At 44.0% G+C, this 20,805-nt stretch overlaps 1 protein-coding gene across 25 annotated transcripts in view; it reads left to right on the top strand.

Annotated features, from left to right (window-relative positions):
* Positions 1-20,805, top strand: part of ERC2 (ELKS/RAB6-interacting/CAST family member 2) — a 1,012,357-nt gene that overhangs the window by 641,005 nt on the left and 350,547 nt on the right. The window lies entirely within an intron of this gene.

The raw sequence follows: 20,805 nt of genomic DNA on the forward strand, positions 1-20,805 counted from the left end.
GAGTTCTGAAAACTACCTGACCCAAGCCATTGCCAGACTGACCCCATCAGGCAACAAATGGGGCAGCCACATCACACAAAGAGAGACCCTGGGAAGATAATATGGTGCTATCACATGCCGAGACCTAAAATAAGAATCCTCTGGTGCAGCAAACAGGGCTGTTAGTACTCACATCCACAGCTTGAATCTGCCGGGTCAGTTGGATTAGCCCAGATAGATCTGATTCCATCTCTCGACCTGTAAAATGGGAACTGGACCCTGCTAACCATGATAATCTATGAATCTTGGAAGCTATGCTTTTCAACTTGGGGGACGGATAGTGATTTTTCCTCTGGGAACGTTTGCCAAGGTCCTGAGACTCTTGGTGTCACAGCTGGAGAGGCCGTGCCACTGGCATCTGATGGGTGAAACCAGAGACACTGCTCAATGTTTTACAACACCAGCAGTCCCCAACAACAGAAGGTTATTGACTGAAATTTTCAACTAGGGAAGAGAGAAAGGCTTTGTAGGATCTCATCTATGATTTAATTTCCAAGGGGCTCACAACAAGATGTGTTTTTCCCACTCAGGATCATGATCAAATCTGTAGAAAGTAGTGGCTTAAGGACTTCCTGCTTTGTGTATATGATTTTGACCTCTTGACTCTGGGCTGCCTGTGTGGGCTATAGACAAGCTCACCATGTAGTTCCCCAGTGGAATTGGCATAGATCTCAGATACAAATCATATGAGACTGAGCTCCCCATGAGCTATGAACCCTGGCTGGGATCCCGAACACCTGCACCCTCAATGCCTGTTGTTCAGCAGTCCACAACCACATTCTGTTTGGTTCAGATGTTCCATCATTCTCTAACCTGTGGCTCTCTCTGATCCCAAGTTTGCTCACCTATGAATTAAGGATACAATGGGGCCGGCGCCATGACTCACTTGGTTAATCCTTCACCTGCGGAGCTGGCATCCCATGTGGGAGCCGGGTTCTGGTCTCGGTTGCTCCTCTTCTAGTCCAGCTTTCTGCTGTGGCCTGGGAAGGCAGTGGAGGATGGCCCAAGTGCTTGGGCCCCTGTACCTGCATGGGAGACCAGGAGGAGGCACCTGGCTCATGGCTTCGGAACGGTGCAGCGCGCCAGCCGTAACAGCCATTTGGGGGGTGAACTAACAGAAGGAAGACCTTTTTCTCTGTCTCTCTCTCTCTAGAAAAAAAAATAAAATAATAGAAAAATTTTAAAAAGGATATAAAATTAGACCATTCTCAAGATTTAGACAAGCCTGTAAATATATAAATGATAGCAGTTCCCCTTAACTCCCTCTCCACCTCTGGCTCTCCCTTCCTCGTGTTCCTTCCCTCATCACATCCCCCTAGGTGTCCAGGTCATTTTTCAAAGGCTGCTGCCTAGATGCCAGTGCATTCCTCAACTATGAAGGGCAAGACTTAGGGGAAATCCCGGTTTGTAGGGTTTCTTTTCCTCCCTGTTAATATCTTCTTTGAGTAGTAAAATTTAGTCCAGATATCATAAGGAGAAGTCTCGACTCCAGCGAGGTAGAGAAGGAAACATTACAAAGGGCTGCAAATCAATGAATATGAATTGACTGAGAGGTGGACAGCAGGGAGGTGGGAAGGCGTTGTATGTTCTTGGCCCTGGGTAAACACTGAAAGTAAGTCTGTAGAGAGACTGATGAATGAATGTGCTGAAAATTATAATTTGCCTTTCACTAGCTGTCTTATCTGCCTTTCCTCTTTCCTTTTCTATTCCTCCCTAGTTCTCTTCCTGCCCAACCTCTTCCTCTTCCTCCTTCTGTTCACTTCTCTCCACATTCCCCCTCTCCTCTTCTTTTCTCCCCTTTAATGCCCTTGTCCTGATGCCTTGACAAAGTCCTGGGGATCAAAATGATTTCTGAATTTTTTCAATATGGTGATTGGCTACATTCTGATTTTGACTGTTGGGGATGAGACAGACCATATGTTGTGTGTGTGTGTGTGTGTGTGTGTGTGTTTGGGGAGAGAGAGGGAGAATAAATATGAATGAGAACACACAAGCTTGGGGCCAGAGAGGGGACTGGCTCTGTCCCTTGTGCCTGGGAAGTGAGTGTGTTAAGGGGAGACTACTCAGGTCCCAGGAGCAAAGTGATTGAGAATCACAGTTTGGAGCCAAGCCATCAGTCAAGTATGGCTAAAATCTTGTTTTCCAGTCATGAAACTTGGGAACCAATAGATTATGAAAATTGAAATGCAGTGTTTGACTTGAACTTTGGGGTTAGCCCGTGTCCCTCGGATCTTAACTAGAACCCACATAAGGCTAGGACCATCCTTGAGGATCTGTTACTACGTCACACCTGATGCATCACTTACATGAAGAGATTTGCAGAGTTTTTTGGAACTGGTGCCAGCATGCAGGTATGAGAACAGTTACGTGCCGTCTTTCTGCTCTATTTTGAAACCAGCGTTTTTGTGTTCATATCACTGAGCCCAGAGCCTGGGGTGTCTTTTTCCCTCTGGTTCTGCCTGTCAAAGTTTTCTTGGAAGATGTTCCCTTCAATGTATTTCCAAGGCTGCTGTCAGCTAGTGCCTTATTATAAGGCAATATCGGGTTGGGTAGGCCCAGTTACTCTCTGCTCTCCTCTTCGCACTGTCCTCTGGGAAGCTGGCCCCTATGGGCAGCATCACTGAAGTTCCCTTCACTGCTGATTCCTGGTTGGGCTTGCAGCCAATAAATGGCAGTGCAGGAGATGAGAGGAGAAAAAGGCTACAGCATTTCCTTTCTGTTCTTCCTTGCTTTGGAGCTCTATGTCTGGCATGGAAGTTTCTCTCTCTGACTGTAGCTCAGCCATGTCTGTTGATGGCTCCAGGAGTCACTCGGATGAGCCCATTTCTCCCTCTGTCCTTCAGCCTGACATGTGGCAAGGGCTCCCCTGCACCCCTAGTTTCTGGGCACCTCCACATCTCATTTGTTTCATTAACCCTGCCCATCCCATTTGCTGAAGCCCCTCCTGGACATCTCCTTGTTGAAAACATCTGTGGTGAGTTCTGTGTCCTTTGGGACGCAGTATGGTGAAGAAGGCTGCAGTGCCCTGGTCAGATACGTAGGATTTGTGAGAATGATTTCAGAGAGTGTTGTTAGAAAATGTTGACATTGCCTGTATTAAGTCATTTTGGAATAAGAAGCAGATTGCTTGATGTTAAAGTCAAAACAGTACACCAAAACCACTCTTATGTGGTTTTCTTAAAACGAATGACTTTCAAATGACCCTTCAACATGAGTGACTGTTGTTGCCCCCACCTTGGAAAGATGTGGAGCTGAGGTCCCCAGAGTGGGCCTCTATCCCAGGACCAGTAAGAAAAGCCCCTGCTCCTGTACAAGGGGCAAAACCTTCCCCAGTTCGTCAGACTTGGGGGAGTTGGTTTGAATCAGCAAGGAAGAGGTTCTTGAAATGGAAGAAAGAGACTATTCTAGGGGTCCCTGGCAAGTGTACAATTCAACTGACTCCAAGCCCCAGACAGCCTTCTTACAGCCAAGCTCAGAGCATTTTTGGTTTCCATAAAGCTGAAGGCAATTACAGCCCTTCGTGGCAACTGTTCAAATGCACTGAGACGGAGGAACAAGCTTTGCACCCCTCCCATTGATTCAGTCATTTGGGTAGTCACTGACTCATTCATAAAACACATCGTGCTGCTAGTAAGTCATTCTTTGAAAGAATGAACAAATATTTGTTGAGCACCTGGTTGATGTTCTAATGTCCTCTCAAATGATTAGAGATAGAATGCAGAATTCCAGCTGGGTTGAGTGGGTATGAAAGAGAAGGTCCACGGGGCCACGAAAGCATACCGTGGGCACCCTGTTCATGTGGCAAGAAGCCATGATGTGGTGGGTGAGTGGCAGTTCAGTGGGTGAAGGGGTGGGGCTGTTTGGTGGAGTCATGAAGGAGCGCATTCCTAGAGAAGGGAACTTGCTTGTTCAAAAGGCCTGTGAGAGAAGGGACTCACTTGCCTTCCATTAGCTCGTAGGAGGGAAGCGCAGCTGGAGCACAGAGAGCAAGGGGAAGTTGGGAATGGGCCTAGGGACCATGGACAAATTATTGATGTTTATCCTAAGGACAGAAACCCATTGGATGGAAATGGTATAATTGGATTATGGTTTGGAAAGAACAAAAAGTGTAGGTATAGTGTACTTACCATGCACCAGGTACTTTTAAAGAGTTTTTTATATATCGGCGCATTTAATCTTCATAACAACTTTCCAAATACTGCTGTCATCGCCGTTTTACCTTTAGGAAGACATAGACCTAGGTCTCAGAGAAAAAGTAAGATTTGAGCCTCTTGGGATTATGATGTAGTCTGGCCCTGTGCTTAACCACTGTACCATACTTGTTCTGGCTTTAGTGTAGAGAATAAACATGATTGTGGGCAGATTAATGAGGAAGATGGAGAGAGCTGACCCAGGATGGTAGCAGTGAATCTGGAGAGCAATGAAGACCCGCAGGAAGCCGCATTTGTAAGACTGAGGATAGAATGTCTATAAGGTGGCCCTCTCTTTCTGTTCTTGCCAACTCTTCCCTCTGCTTCCCCTGGAACTTTTCTTCTCTAACGCAGGGAGACAGTGAGGGAACTCTTGTGACACTACTTCTTTAGCCCAGGGTTTCTCAACACCAGCCCCATTGACAATGAACTGGGTAATTCATAGGATTTTCCTCTGTTTAGTAGCCTCTGCTCATTAGGTGACAGTATCAATCTTCTTTCTGTGGTTAAGACTATCAAAAATATCTCCACACATTGCCAGAAGCCCCCTAAAAGTCTAACTCACTGTGGTTGAGGACAGCTGGCTTAGGCCTAGCCTACCTGTGTTTTCAGTTTCTCACCTTGTGCCAGGGGCTCAGCTCCTTCCTGAATTTACCATGGCACTTGACCAAGTGTGTTAGTGGCACCAGCAGAGATTTTTTTTAACGATTTATTTATTTATCTGAAAGGCAGAGTTACAAAGAGAGAGGGAGAGACAGAGTGATCTTCCCTCTGGTGGTTCACTCCCCAAATGGCTGCAACAGCCTAGGCTGGACCTGGCCAAAGCCAAGAGGCAAGAATGCCATACTAGTCTCCCATGTGGGTGGCAGGCAGCCAAGCATATGGGACATCTACTGCTTTTCCAAGCACATTAGCAGAGAGCTGGATTAGAAGTGGAGCAACTGGAAAATGAGCCAGTGTTCTTAAGGGTGGCTAGCATCATGGGCAGAGACTTAACCCACTGCACCTCAATGCTTGCCCAACCAATAGAGATTTAACGCAAGTACATGCCAGCACTTCTATAAGCAGGTGGGACAAGACCAGACACCTTACAACATTAAAAGGGTTATTTTCTATCATTCAACAACATCATTCATTTAACAGTCTTTTGTGGGGTAGCTTACAACCTTCAGAATGTGTTCTTGGGTCTTTGGTCTTGGTTCATAGTAGTTTTTCTGAAGAGAATGAACTGAAGCAATAATTTTGCTGAGATTAGATTCCTAACTCTCTGGCCTTCATTCAGAGCCATTTTTGCTTTGGAGCTGTGAACTTTCAGGTTCTAAGCAACAGATTCCAATATGGGCCTTTTGTGATCCACTCTCAAGTTCAGGTTTTGATTTCATCTTTTGTTTCTAGAGCAATAACAACTATTTTCTAAACATCTCCAAGCTTTCCTTTACAGCTGTTTTCTTTGTGTACTAACTACTGAAGTTGAGTGTACACACCATGTGGAAGGATGAATTTGTCAGATGCCTATATTTAGAAAAGAGAATTTTGATCAATTGTCAGTCTCCTTCTCAGGCATGTTTTTTGAAAAACAAATGCCACTAAGAACCTGCCCTTCAGTGTGATATCTGTACAGTTGTCTGAGGGGAGGGGGGGCACACACAAGCATTGAGGCTCATACTGATGTGTGGTGTTTCTTTTCTCCAAAGGCAAGGGATTTGAGGAAAGTCTCCCCATATGAATCGTCTCTTTCCTAATTGGTGGCCTGGTGGGCTTGGTTAAATTATGGCTAAATCTTTCCTTAAAAAATGTCAATTACAATATACAAAAGTAAAATATACCCACACATACCCTTCACTGAACTTCAGTCATTTTTAATATATTACCAATCCTGTTTCCTTTCTATCCCATACTCTCACCCCATCCCTGGATTATTTTTAAGAAAATCCCAGACACTATATAATTTCATCCATAAATATTTCAGTATAAACATTATTTTTTCATATAAACATTTTGACACCAAATTACAAACACTTTAAGGTGGAAGAGAATTCTAATGATGGCCTTTCCCCATAAAGTTGAAATCCCTGGGATTCAGATGTGAAAGGCTTAGATTTTAATATTTTTAAAATTGTTATTGAACAGAAAGATGGGCCATTTGGTGGCATTATGTGGAGAAATCAGAAGGATTTACACCACTTGACACATTCCTTAATCAAGTTTTGGCTTTATTCTCCCTGGCTTATGTTTAAGTCTCTGTGTTCCCAGGGCTGACTTAAATACATTTAGGGTAGAAGTTTGTTACTGCTTAACAATCATTGACATTTCTACTGTAACCGAGAGGGAAGGCCTTTGCTTTGTCTTTTCTCTTTTTAACTTCTTGAGTGAAAGTCTAGTCATCAGGGTTTTGAAGAAACAAACAACTTTCAAAATGTAAACCAGAACTGGTGATTACTTTCATCTTCTGCACCTAAGGGATCCTGGGTCTTGATTAATGGTAGCTCTTCTGAAGAAAATGAAGCTGAGATTGGGCTGTGGAATGAGATTAAACTTTTCAATCTCTAGTGAGTTCTGAACATAATCACTCAGCTTCTTACACTGTCCTTGTTCATACTCAGGTTGGCATCACATCGGTTTGCCCAAAGAATCCCATTATATTTGGAAAAAAAATATTTTCTGCAAGGTTGCTCTTGGGTAATAATTCATTCAATTATCATTTAAGAATTTGGGACCTCCCATGTCACTAGATACTAGTGCACTCATGACTCTGACTTAATCCCCACTTTCTGGAAACTTACTCTGGTCTTGATTATTTAAGTGTCCATTGCACATCAAACTTTGGCAACATCTTGGTGATCTGAAGGGGCAGTGGAATGGCTTCCATACCCTACTATTCCTCAATTAGGTAACCATGGAGTATTACTGGGTGAAGCTCAATTTTTGTGTTGGCCTTACAGGAGAATGACTGCAAAAGGCCTAACAGCTGGATCAGAAATTAGGGCAGCATTCTTGCTCTGGCTGCAGTAGAAGCTGGGACAAAAAGCAACTAGCCTGTAATCTCACCTGGTGTGCTCTTTAACTCCTACACAGCACCTCTGGGAAGGGGTTGCTCTGTTGCCTTCTGGCCCCTGGGGTGTTGAGGGCTGCATTAGCCCAGACGGAAGAAGCTGGGCTTTCGGGCTGGGTCAGATGACTTGGGTTTGAATCACAGCCCTTCACTTACTCTACTCACTGTGTGACCCTGGCCAAGAGTGCCCATGGCATAATTTCCACTGTGGGTTGTTCTGAGGATTAAATGAGTTAGTGTATTTACAACATTTAGCCCAGATCTGCTACTGTGTAAGTCTTAATCTACTCTTCAGTGTTCTGAAGAAATGTGTTCCCTCTCCAGAGAACTCTGTCTCTTAAAAAGGTTGTCTTTTCTGGTTCTATACGTGGTGCTCCTTTGTTCCTTGATTCTTTACAGTCTTCTCTTTGAGGCCACGGAAGCAGTTAGCTCTTCACAACCCAGAGTATTCAAGGCAGCCCTGCTGTCCTCTCTTCTCTCCGTACCTCCCACGGCGGCACATTCTCACCTCCCTGTCTCCATGTAAAGGGCCTGCTTCCTTCCTCTGTTGGGGTCCCAGCTCCTTTGAATGTCCCATGTCTTCTTTCTTTGAGCATCCCACGAGCAGTTTACCTCCTAAGGCAGCAGCATTGCGTCTGGCCCTGGTGACATGATTGCTGCCTCGCGGAGCTCATGCTCTGCTGAGGGAAGTAGGTGGGATAGGGAGAGTTGCAGTGATGAAAGAGAAGTTCAAAAATAGGTGGAAAATGGAATTAGAATTTAAGTGTATTTTGGTACAAAAAAATTTACCATCCATGCATTCAAGGGTTCTTCAAAAATTTATGGAAAATGTGTATTATAAAAATCTAAGCATATATTACTAAAGGATTTTTGCACTACAACTAACTTGTCTATCTTTAGATATTACCTTTTCTTTTCTGTTTTAAAATGTTTTTATTTATTTATTTTATTCATTTGGAAGGCAGAGAAACAGAAAGAGCAAGATAGATGGACAGATGGACCCATAGAGAGCGCTCCTGCCCACTGATTCACTCCTTAAATGCCTCTAGCCGTGGAGACTAGGCCACGTCAGAGGGGACAGGAGCTACAACTTCAGTCCAGATCTCCCATGTGAGTGGCAGGGACTGAACCACATTGAGCAGTTACTTGATGCCTCCCAGGGTACATTAGCAAGAAGCTGGAACCAAAGGTGGAGCCAGAACTTGACTCCAGGCACTGTGATATGGAATGAGGGCCTTGCAAGTAGTGCCTTAGCCACTGCCCCAAACACCCACCCTGAACTTACCTTTCAGCTCCATTTTCCCCATGATTTTTTTGAAGTACCCTTATATGGAGCATCTACTCCAGATTAGGAGGACACATGGGGGTTGAGGGAAATTTCTTGGAGGGAAGGACATTTGAGACCTGAGGAGTGAAAGCAGTGAGTGAGATAATCAAGGAGAAAGACAGAAGAGTGTTTCTTTTGGGACACATACTCAAACACAGTATGAAAACGATCAGCAAAAGGAATTCAGTAACTGAACAGATGCAGTCTTGCTAAAAGTCCCAAAGCGCTCTGGAGGGTTTTGCTGAAAGTGGCCATTTATAAGGGGGGACTTCTGAAACATCACCCTCGTAAGTATGCAATAATAGATCATCTTCTTTCACAACATCCTTGGCTCCTTAAGCTTATTAATGCCCTAAAACAAATAGGTTCCCCTCCAAGGAGGGCCAGAGCCTTCTTCCCCCTCCATTCTCACATTCTCCTTGACATGTGGCCATTGAAGTTGGCGACTAACCCAAGTCGTTTTTCTCAAGCTGCCATTAGAGATGCTATCTCCACAATGTGTAATAACACTGTTTACACTCACACTGGTCAACTGTAACTGGATATGAAATTTTTGGCATTACCTTTCTGCTCATGATGGTATTAGAAATAATTTATATGTTTACAATAAGAAAGAATTTTTTAAAAATAAGATACACAATGAAAAAGTCTCCAAGAACTGGTCTGGAATTTTTCAGGGGGGATATTCAGTTTGGAAAATATTATTTAAATCTCCAGCCTGGAGTTAAGCTGTTTAATGCAACTAAAAGTATATACATGAAAATCTGTGGCAGCATACTCAAACCACTTTCCATTGCATAAGGTAATGTTTTATTTTTGTAATATTTGAAATAATACAATGAATTGAAATTATATATATGACATATATATACACACATATATAATTTATATATAAAACCTTAGAAAAGGAAGAGTTGTCTCCTGCCAAGGCTGACCTCAGCCAAATGGGCCTCTGCTGCTTTGCATCTATGAAAACACACTTTAAGTTTTATTAACTGAGGAAATAATATGATCAAAACGATGGAATTGGATGGTATTTTTATTGAGAAGCAGCCAGTGGAGCACCAGAAGTGCCTTGGCCTCTGATGTCAAGGTCCATGGAATGAGAGTCTTTTCAAAGTCTGCTGGGTGGAAGTAGAGCCAGTCTCTCTTGCCACGGATTTTTTTTTCCTTTTTCCTAAGCTGACTGAATTACACCCCTGTCTCCTGAAACTCTCACCACCATGCATTTGGCCTCAGTAGTACCCACAGTTCCTAAATCCAGCCAGCAGACAGAGTTCAGGGATCCAGAAGATGTCCCTGTGTCTTAGACACAGGTTATTGATGACCAGCTGGCTCTGACCTGGGGTGAAACCAGTCTGTTAGAGATGCAGAGTTTCACCGTGCATGGGTGTGATCCTGTACAGCCACATACACCTAGCAGGTGCTTCCTAATGAGCCCTACAGGTGCAGAGGTCACTTCCTTTAAAAAGTAAGGGTTACGTACATTTATTATTTTTTCCACACTATCAGAAACTCTTTTTTTTTTTGAAAGTAATTTTTTTTTGACAGGCAGAGTGGACAGTGAGAGAGAGAGACAGAGAGAAAGGTCTTCCTTTGCCGTTGGTTCACCCTCCAATGGCCGCCGCGGCCGGCGCACTGCACTGATCCGAAGGCAAGAGCGAGGTGCTTCTCCTGGTCTCCCATGGGGTGCAGGGCCCAAGCACTTGCAGAGAGCTGGCCTGAAAGAGGGGTAACCTGGACAGAATCTGGCGCCCCGACCGGGACTAGAACCCAGTGTGCTGGCACCGCAAGGCAGAGGATTAGCCTAGTGAGCCGCGGTGCTGGCTAAAGTAATTTTTTTATATTGGGTGGGGAGCAGCAGAGAGAGAGAGAGAAAGATCTTCCATCTGCTGGTTCACTTCACAAATGGCTGCAATGGCCAAGGCTGGGCCAGGACGAAGCCAGGGCCAGAAGCTTCTTCCAGGTCTCCCATGTGGGTGTAGGAGCCCAAATACTTGGGCCACCTTCCACTGCTTTCCCAGGTGCATTAGCAGGGAGCTGGTAGGAAGTGGAGCTGCCCAGACTTGAACCAGTGCCCATATCAAGTGCCAGCACTGCAGGTAGAGGCTTAACTTTCTACACCACAGCACCGGCCCCTGTACATTTATCTTAATATGTGGAGATGTACACATGCCCAGTCGTGCAGGACAGACAAGGAGGGGGCAGGGCCAAATGGATGTGGCAAATCTTCTGTGCCAGATAGTCAGAAATTTTGAGTGCTAGGTGTTTTACCAGCATTATAACATAATAAGTTGGGTAAAATTGATTCATTGTGTTATTTATTCAAGATGAGAGTAGTAAGTCACATTTGTATTGGACTTTGTAATTATGAAAGTACTTCATCTTGTATGATTTAAATTTTAAATTTAAATATATGTGTATGTGGGGGGGGGGGGGAGGTGTATCCGTCACAGTGAGATACTACTTCATACCCACTGTATGAAAAATCGCAGGTAATAAAAAGATTTTGTGAGGATGAAGAGTACCTGGAACCTCCATACATTTCCAGTGGGATTGTAAAATTGTGTAGACACGTGGGAAAAGAGCTTGGCAGCTCCTCAAAGTGTTACACATAGAGTTGCTTTATGACCTAATAGCTCTGAAAGCATCTTGCCACATAAAACTTTTACATAAATGTTAATAAAAGCATGATGCAAAAAGTGGAAACAGCTCAAAAGGATCAATTGATGTTGAATGGATAAACAAAATATGCAATATCCATACAATGGAATAGTGTTTAGTAATAAACAGAAATGAGATACTGATAGAAGCTGTAACAGGGAAGAACTTTGAAAACATCACACGGAGTGAAAGAAGCCAGTCACTGGAGACCACGGGTGGTATGATTGAATTTACATTACAAATGGGTAAATCCATAGAGATAGAAAATAGATCAGTGATTGCCTAAGGCTGTCCCTAAGTGGAATGGGGAGTGACTTGGTAATGGGTATGGGGTTTGTTTTGGGGTGATAGAATTTTTTCAAAATTTAATTTTACGATGGTCTCTCAAATCTATGAATATATAGAAATCAATGAGTTATACACATTTTATGGATGAATTATGTAGCATGTAAATATCTCAATTCAGCTGTAAAAGGAGAAGATATTCACAGTGCTGAGAAGGCTGTAAAGAAGTTTGAGTTATGGTCCATGCCCATGCTTACTTGTAACCTATTTGAATGATTGGAAATAATTAGATTGCAGCCTCAAAATCATTTTATTTAGCTCAGCATCCAAAGAGTACACTACTAAGAAAAAGACACTGGCACATGAAGTGGAACTTGTTCATTTGAATTCAGTCAACTTTTATTTATTTTGAGTCCTACAGTAGATACCAGGCCCAGTGCTAGAGCTGAATGGGCAGAGAAGATACATAATTGAGTCATTATATTATAACCTAGATATATACAAAGGGCTTTTTCAACAGGTTCTCATAAATGAAAGAGAAATTTATCTGGGCTGTGAGGCAAGGTCTTTGAGAGGTCACATTTAAACTAGGTCTTAAAGATTGAACAGGAGTTTGGATGGAGAGGTGAAAATGTCTTAGGGAAATAAGTAAAAGGAACTAAGCTAAACACTTAGTAAGCATGAAGTATGGTGATGATGGTGAAAATGTGTTGGGAGTGCTGAAGAATGGTGATAATGGTGGTGGGAGTGACCTTGGTGACAGTGACAATGGTGATGGTGGTGGCAATGGTGATGGCAGTGGTGGTGCTGGTCTTGGTGACAATGACAATGCTGGTGATGGTGGTAATGGTGACCCCGTGATGAGACGTAGTGGTACTGCTGCTGCTGGTGATGACGGTGATGAGGGTGGTTTTTCTGGTGATGGTTTTACAAAGACTGAGTTTGAGGGGCTCCTGGGGCATCTAGGTGATGTGTTCCAGGCAGCCACGTGCATTGAGCTACCTGTGATGGCTGGGAACCAGTCAGTAGCCTCTTGTTTTTTGTTTTTCTTATTTTGGTTTGTTTTTTCTTATATACTATCTTTCAGTCAGGGTGGTAGAAATGTTATATCGGCCTACACTGAAGAGCCCAATGACTTAGACAGTGAACAAGTCACTACATTTCTACCTAATACACAGTAGTTTTTATTTTTGCAATCAGCAACCAGTCCATGTCAGTGATTCCCCCCCCCCCCCCCGGCTGGGTGGTGTGGGGAGGTCTGCTGTGTGCCAGGTTCTAAATCTCAAAGTGACCTCTCTCATGAAACCCTTGGGTTAGAAATCCTAAGTTGAACCCATGGAATCATCATTTTTATAGATCAAAAATGAGTAAGTCTGAGCATTTTATCTATGTTAATCAATAAGCTGCATGATGCTGCTTTATGTCCCCTCCCCTCTATACTAAGTACATGAGATGAGTAGGAGGGCAAAACCTGGCATTTATTCTTCTGCTATTAGAGCAGCTTTTGTGACATTTAATGGTGTGTGGGAGGGTGGGTGGGTGTTTCTGGATAAGACAGGTACTGCAGATTAGTGCTCTCTAGAAGCTATGAGTCTTCTGACTTTTGAGTGTTTGAAATGTAACTAGTCTGAATTGAGCTGCACTATGATCATACCCCAGCTTCAATACTTAGTTTGAAAAAAGATAAATGATCCCAATAACAATTTCTATATCAAAACCATGTTCAAATAATATTTTGGAAATATTGGATTAAATAGAATATTAACATTGTTTTCACTTGTTTCCTTTTACAATTTTTCATGTGGCTACAAGAAAATTTGGCTGGAGTGACATTTCTGTCTGACAGTGCTTCTGCAGATAGAAAAGTTCCCTGAAGTCCTTGCCAGTGTACTTTTTTGGCAGATTAAGGAGGAAGACAATCCAAAGTGGCTTTCAGAAATTGGCGCTTGAATATCCCAAACCCTGATCTGCTTCCGTTTCCTTGGAAAAAAAGAACTCATTCTAACCTCTAAAATCTGGTTTTTTTTTTTGAAAATTATATTATAGAAACATCTTCCATCTCTAATATACTTCTAGCAGCTCAGAGTTTCCCATGTATTTATAGTAGTTTTGTTGCTTTTGCTTTTTGTTCTCTGTGTTCATCTTGTCGTCACCTTATCAAAATACTGAGGCACTGGCATGGAGCAAGTAGAGATGTAGAGATAGTCAAGATACAAAATGCTTCATTTATTCAAGACTGAGTCTATCTCAATCGCTTGGGGCTTGGCTGAGTGTAGAAGCATTCAGATTTCTCTGAAATTGAGACCATGCCACGCAGTGCAGGATTCATGGGGAGAAAAGTGTGTCAGTCTCCTGGCGCTGACAATTTCAACTGTCAGGTTCAGGACCCCGTGGTGTCCTTTGGCTCCCCTAATCCTGACTGAGGAGGTAATTTAAGTAGAATCCTGGGGTGCCAAATTAAGGAGGCTCTAATGGGAAAATGGGAAGTGGAGGGTTTAAAGGACACCCATTAGTGTGCTCATTTCAAGATGTACTCTGGTCAGTGCTACTTAGGGAGCACATGTTCTCCAGTAATGTCTTTTCTTTTTGGAACACAACCAAGGGCAAGTATGGAGATTTTTAAACATAATATTTTGGGACCCAGGGGAAGCCAGAATATCACAGACAGTGATAAAACCACAATTGAGTAATTGTGCTGTGCGATCCTGCAGCATGTGGTGGGGCTGCTGGAAGGGGCAGAGTGACAAGTCTGGACAGCAGATAATCTGCATCTCAAGTTCCTCCTTATCCTCTCCTACGCATGTCCATGTAAATCTGCAAGGTATCCAGAAACCTTTTCTCCATAGCTATATCTTCTAGGACAAAGAGCAATAAGGATAGGTATCAACTAGGAAGGTCCTTGGGTTTCCCAACAGAAAATCCAATATATAGAATAATATATTTTTTCCACATAAAAGTGAGTCTTAGGGCCAGCGCTGTGGCACAGTTGATTAATCCTCCGCCTGTGGCACCGGCATCCCCTATGGGCACTGGTTGTAGTCCCGGCTGCTCCACTTCCAATCCAGCTCTCTGCTATGGCCCGGGAAAGCAGTAGAAGATGACCCAAGTTCTTGGGCCCCTGCACCCACATGGGAAACCGGGAAGAATCTCGTGGCTCCTGGCTTGGGATTGGCTCAGCTCCAGCCGTTGAGGCCATCTGGGGAGTGAACCAACGGAAGGAAGACCTTTCTCTCTGTCTCTCCCTCTCACTGTCTGTAACTCTACCTCTAAAATAAATAAATAAAATCTTTAAAAAAAAGGTGAGTCTGGAGGTAGGTAATCCAGAAGATATAAGGCATCTTATTAATGAGGTTCTGTTTAATTCTTTTTTAAAAAGTTAGATTTATTTATTTATTTGAAAGGGAGAGTTATAGAGGGGCAGGAGCAGAGAGAGAGAGAGAGAGAGAGAGAGAGAGAGAGGGGTCTTCCATCTGGTTCACTCCCCAGGCAGCTGCAATGGCTACAGCTGGGCTGATCTGAAGTCAGGAGCCAGGAGATTCTTCCAGGTCTCCCTTGCAGATGCAGGGACCCAAGGACTTCTGCCATCCTCCACTGATTTCCCAGGCCACAGCAGACAGCTGGATCAGAAGTGGAGCAGCCAGGACTCGAACTGGTGCCCATATGGAATGCTGGCACTGCAGGTGGTGGTTTTACCCATTATTCCACAGTGCCAGCCCCATGTTTTACTCTCCATTGTGGTCAAGATTTGTCTACATGTTGCAAAATTGCTGCCATAGCTCAGTCATCACATATGTGTTCCAGCAGAAGGAAGACTAAGTGCCAGATGACTTCACTTGTGGGAAGGGACGTACCCTTCCAAAGCCTTTTGCTTATGGCCCTGGCCTGAAGTGGGTCACATGGCTTCTCTCAGAGTCCCAGGACTGAGCATAGAAGAAGCAACCACATTGAAAAGAAAAATATTGTCTATGTGAACAGCTTCTCATTTGGCTCTTGGCACATGGCATATAATTCAACAGGACATGAAACAACCTTAACAGCCTAGACCCAAAAACACTACAAACATATCCTCTAGAAGCGGAAGTGGTAGTGACCTAGCATCTGACACTGAGCCTGCCCTGCAGGCAGTCACAGCCCGTGGAACACAGGCGCAAGGCTCAGTGCTGCATCCATGCTGCTTGCAACAGTCTGACCAAGAGTGAAGGAGATGTCATTCTCCCCAGGTTACAGACAAGGAAACTGAGGCACAGGGAGGCCAAGTAAACTTAGCCAAGGTACATGGCTAACACCGGGGGTGGCTGGATGCCAATGTTGCCTTCTGCTGCCAGCACTTGGACCTTAATAATTGCTAAGTTCTCCTGTGGGAAGAAGGCTTTAGGTGAGGAGTAGGGGTGTTTAGTAGTTCTCTAATGTGGTGCAAAGCTTAGAACCAAGAAGTGGGTGTTGGGCTTAGTGACTAAGATGCCTGTCCCATATTGGAATGCCCAGGTTTGATACCTGACTGTGTTGTTTGACTTCAGATGGTTCAGGTAATTAGTTTCTTATAACCTGTGTGGGAGCTCTGGGTTGAGTTCTCAACTTTCAGCAGTGGAGTCCCGGCTACTATGGGCATTTGGGGAGTGAATTGCTGGATGAGCGCTCGCTCTCTTGCTCTCTCTCTTTCTCATTCTCTCTCTCTTTCTGCCTCTTAACATAATAAATAGTTTTGAACCAAAAAACCTTAGAACAAATAGCAAAAAAGGACAAAACAAGAAAAAGGTGAAAAACTATTGGGAAAGCTTTGAGTAGTTAGAACAGGCTGTATCATCATGGGGTGGCGGTGGCCAACATGATGCAGGGCAGCAGATCTTAGACTGCTCTTCACGGGCTGTTGGGGGATTTGCCATGTTTCCACGTGTGAGCTTTGCTGTGGGTTAGGCCACTTGGTGCTAACTGCTCCCTGGGGCCAGCAAGAGGGAGCCATGTGCTTGTCTTGGGGTGCCATAGGGCCCATCGTGGGGAAGGAGCAGTGGATCAGAATTGCCTCCTGGGATTGGAGGTTCCCTAAGAATGATGGAACTGCCTTTGATGTCTAGCGGCTTCCAAAGAGCCCAGAAATGATATAGATACATGCGGGGGGCGGGGGTCTTTTGATCTAGTTAGAACCAATTAAACTTTCAGTGTGCACGAAAGAAACTTGAGCCCTGGCCAGTTGTTTGCTATGGATGGATTTTGTCAAGGAGCACGGTTGAAAATATCGCTGAGCAAACCCCTGCTTGCCTGGTTTTCTACTTGGGGGACTTTTCTTTTTTTAATATTTCCTCCTAAAATATTAGGGATCCGTCCCTCCACCCCGCCCCCAGCAGGGTCTCTTTCTTCCTGCCTTTTCCAGTAATATCAAGAGTAACACTTTGCTTTCACGTTTTCTCAGAGGCACTCCCTTCCGCTGCTTACTTGTTGTCACACTTGGTTTAGTCTAATGCACGCTTTCTGTGAGTGTGGGGACTTTAATCTAATTAACAGTGTGAAGTTAGAGGACTGGCAGCATTTTGGCAACAGAGGAAAACCTGGGCTCCAGGATTTCATCAGCAACAACTCCCACCCTGACTTTGTTAGCAGGGGGAGGGGCTTTTTGAACTTGATAAGCAGGCTTCAGCGTATAAAGCCTGCCCTGACGGGCCAGCCTTCAGCTCCCAGAGTGGCTTCGGGAACCCTTGGCCGCCTTTATTCGGAGCGACTGGCTTGGTAAATGTTTAGAGGGCCCTTATTACGCTTTGGGGTGATTAAAACGTTGTGGATTTATGCTGTTTCACTAAGGAGGAGGGCCTACTCCACATACCAGAAAAGGGGGAAAAAAAAAAAAAAGCACTAAAAGGGAGGAAAGAGAAGAAAAAAGGGGAGGGCGCATGAGTACCCCGGCCTGGCGAGAGGCCCCTTGGTGGAGCATATGAGAGCATATGAATCCACTTACATGTAAATTGCTTGTCGCTATGAATTAAGGCAAGGCTCTGAAAGAGCTGCTTGGCCGTGTTTACTATAGGATTTTTGACAGACTCTTTCCTCTTTCAAGTAAATTTGGCTTAAGTCCATCGTCAGTCCAGTTTTAAGTAAACTCCTCTTTTGTTACATTAACAAGGTTATAACATCACTGGGGCAGATTTCCAGCTGCAGAGACCGAGGCCTAAGTACAGGGCTGAGGGTATAATTAAAACCTTCGGGTGGGAGAGTTAAACTCTCAAGTAAAATTGGATAAAAGGCTAATTGTCCATAGCAACATAATACATGCTTTAAATATCTGTGAAATGAAGATGAATAGGAGGAGGCTTGGAAAAAAGAAAAAAAAAACTCTTTGACTCTGTGATTCAAGAGTGGATTTTTTTTTTTTAGCGAAGGACAAAGGGTCCTTCCTCCCCACACACAACAAAATCCATTTTGAAAGCTCAGTGCCATCCCCTACAGCTCCCGAGCCTTGACTTCTATCTGCAGCGAAGATCTTCTGTGTCGAAAACAAGGAGTGACTGCAGCTGTTGCACCAGGCCAGGAGCAGAGTTAGGCTTTCGGGTTGTATCAGTGCAGGCCAGGGTGTCCCCCTGCAGATTCGCACTCTTCCTTTGCCGGAGGGGTGGCGTTGGGGGTACAGGCAGTGGGAGGGGAGTCTAGGGGAAGGCGCACATACCTTTGGTGACCTTCTCAAAGGTGACATGCATGCAAGCAAGATGATACATGACCGCAATGCTAAGCAAACAAAAGGCGGCTAGCAATGGCAGCTCATCCCTAGCGAATGCATCACGCAAGCCCATTTGTTCCTCATTAGGAGCAGCCTGGCCCTGCTGGCGTAGCAGGGAGCCTGGAGACTTAAGGTCACCTTACACCCCTGTGCCAGTGGCACGGACAACCGTGAAGACAGCTTTGCAGCCCCTATGCTCGCAGACTCTGCCACATTCTGCTGGAAGGCTGCAGGAATGGAGGTGCTGGTGAAAGCAGCGTGGCATGGAAGGGAAGGGGAGGAGGAGGAAGAAAAATTTAAAATCGTGGGGGCCACGTGTCTCCTTGGAGCTAAGCATTCTGCTGAGAAGTCCCCCAGCCAGGAAGTGTAACCCCAAAAGGTGCAAATGTCTTCGTTTGCAATAGGAATAATCAGAAGACAGGGAGGCTGCTGCAGACAGGTCAGCGTTTGAGGGCTTGCTGGGAAAAAAGTCCATGGCCATGTCCAGCTAAGAGGATGGCTGGGAGCGATGTGGAGAGATACACAGGCTGCACTATGCCTGCCTGAAGCACAGGCCTGTACTTTGCAGCGCCCAAGGACACAGTGCAAGGAGGGAAGGTGGGGCCGGGCAGAGGGAGCAGAAACGGCGCGGGAAGGGTGGCAGTTTGGGCCCTCAGCAAGTGAGTCATTTGAGAACATAAGCCCAGCATGCCAGGAAGATAGGCTGAAGCCCAGATTCTGACACCCTTGTCAGCCATGTGGCTGGTTGAAGGGAGATGGCGTAGGAATTGCGTTTTCGATATTTTCAGCCTTGCTGTGTTGCAGGTTATGTTTGTTTTGCTGCATAGTTGCAGACTGGTGTTTTGAATCAGAATGTTTCTTCTCAGTTTGTAATTCAGAGTACTTTGAGACACGACACGCCTACTGCTGGCGCTCGGATGCTTTGCTTCAGGGCTGTGACACCTGTCTTCCGTCTCACGGTGCACGGCAACGTGCTTTGGCGATAGGCACCGGGGTTGTCTTTACCTGCTTTTGGTCTGAGAGTCATTTAGACTACACATTTGCCTCGTGGCAGCTTGCTATCAATAGTGTTTTAAGTACGTTTAAGTCTGTTGAATAAGAGCTTATATTTTAGAGTTTATAAGTCCATTTCTCCTGCCAGCATTGTAAATTTAAATTCCTTCTTACATGTACCAAAGACATGTAATATATAAACCAGGTTATAGTCCAGAGTAAGAATGACATTATGAGAAAATAAAGTTGAGAATGCTGTGTTTAATAGGAACCAACTCTTATTAGTTCAAACTAATAAAATATTTGCCGTCTTTATATTCCTTTGTCTTTAGCGTATGTTTCCTTTTTAAGATAGTTTGGTTCTCGTGTGTGTGTGTGTCTGTGTGTATATAAATGCATATGTATATCACAAGTTTTGTGAAAAAAATGAACTGCTCTTTCTGTAAATTATTAAGGTTTGATGCTATGATATGGAAAAATACTTTTGTTGTCATTTTTAAGGTTACACACCCTTTGAGAAGAAAAAGAAGGGGAGGTTGGAATTTTTAAACCTGGTATGGTTGGGTGGCTCTGCATTCTGTAGAACATGTGGAAGTAAAGAGGCACCTGCCTGCTTCAGAGAGTCCTCCTCTGGTCACTGAGCAAGCCTTTCAAAGTCAGATGTTTCCTGGGGAGGGAAGACCCTTCCTCACAAAAGGCAGACACTCCTTCTCCAATCGGCCACATTTTCTCTCAACACAGAGACTGGGTGTCCTACATGAAACAGTTGTACTCATCGTTGGCAACCCTTTATTGAACGGAAGAACAAAATAGTGATGCTCTCTGTAAGTCCCTTGTTAGTCTCTGCTTTGTATTCTGTGTTCATGGTCTAACTGTAGAATTCAAAGAATAGCGGTTTTCTGTTGGGGCATTAAAAACGTTTTATAAATAGTGCAGATGGTTATACTACATTTAATATAATTAAGTAACTGAACTATACACTTAAAATGACAAGTTCTATGTTATTAACATTAATAACATATGTTATACATATATAAATACATTATATTATATGTATAATTGAGCTGGGGAAATGGGTTGAAAGAGAGAAACAGAAAGGAACCAAGTTTCAGGAGCCTGCCTGGCTTTACCCTCACTGCATTGAGGTCTCTGCTTCAGTGTCAACTTATCCAAGAGGTCTTTGATGCTAAGATCGTCCATTATTCCTGACATTCTCTTTCCTCTTTCCCTGCTCCATTTTTCCATTTCTTTATTAACACCTTTAAAATTGAAATGAGGTTTACTTAACACAAAATTCACCATTTTAACCAATTTAAAGTGTACAATTCAATGATTTTGGGTATCTTGATGTTGTTGTGCAACCAGCACCACTATCTGATTTCAGAACATTTTCACCACACCCCCAAAAGCCCCCTACTCATTAAGCAATCACTCACTATTACATCTTTCTCTCAGCCCCTGGCAAAGATTAATCTATTTTCTGTTTCTGTGGATTTGCCTATTCTGAATATTTTATATAAATGAAATCATACAACATTAGATCCTTTGTGTT

This window comes from Oryctolagus cuniculus, chromosome 10, assembly GCF_051225735.1.
Source record: "Oryctolagus cuniculus isolate XC-2025 breed Fujian yellow rabbit chromosome 10, ASM5122573v1, whole genome shotgun sequence".
Taxonomy (NCBI): Eukaryota; Metazoa; Chordata; class Mammalia; order Lagomorpha; family Leporidae; genus Oryctolagus; species Oryctolagus cuniculus.